This window comes from Hippocampus comes, unplaced genomic scaffold (assembly GCF_001891065.2).
Source record: "Hippocampus comes isolate QL1 unplaced genomic scaffold, H_comes_QL1_v1.1 scaffold81, whole genome shotgun sequence".
Taxonomy (NCBI): domain Eukaryota; kingdom Metazoa; phylum Chordata; class Actinopteri; order Syngnathiformes; family Syngnathidae; genus Hippocampus; species Hippocampus comes.
In genome coordinates this window covers 79,903-80,515 of record NW_017806179.1, presented here as the reverse complement: position 1 = coordinate 80,515, position 613 = coordinate 79,903, and positions in this window count along the sequence as shown.

The window sequence follows — 613 nt, the reverse complement described above, 5'->3', positions numbered from 1 at the left end:
CCGCCCGCCCGCCCGCTTTCTTCCTTCCCCAGTCGGGCCAGAATGAGCAGAGGTGATCCCGAGGCGACGGCCGCCGTTGGCCGCGAGAAGACAGCCGGCGGCTCATCTTAAGCCGCTTTACTCGGACGGCTTAGCGCGCTCGCTACGCTGACCTCGGTGCGCGCGTGCCATTGGGGTGGATTTCCAGACGGTGACGGGCAGCCGCGGTGGCGTGAGTACACTTTTTTTTTTCTTGACCACGGCGCTTGTTTTCACTCCGGAAAGCTTTTTTCAAACCAGTCAAGCATTCACGGTGATGAATTTGTGCGAACGTGCCTTTGAAGGTTGGAGGACACGGCGGTGGCGGTCACGCGGGGCGCCGCCGGCGTGCCTTCACCCCCCAGGAAGGAGGCGTCACATCCTGCCAGGTTTTGAAGCGAACCCCGCGACGGCGGCCTCCCGCGGTCCCCCCCGGTCCTCGGCTTTGCCATGGGAGACGAGTCCCGCCCGGAAAAAGCTCAGGAGCTGTTTGATGAGTTTGTTTCGGCGTCCACCTGCAGGGCGGCGCTGCTTTCCTTCCGCCAACTGTGCGAGCACCTGGACCTGGACCCGGACCCGGGCCCGGACGCCGAGC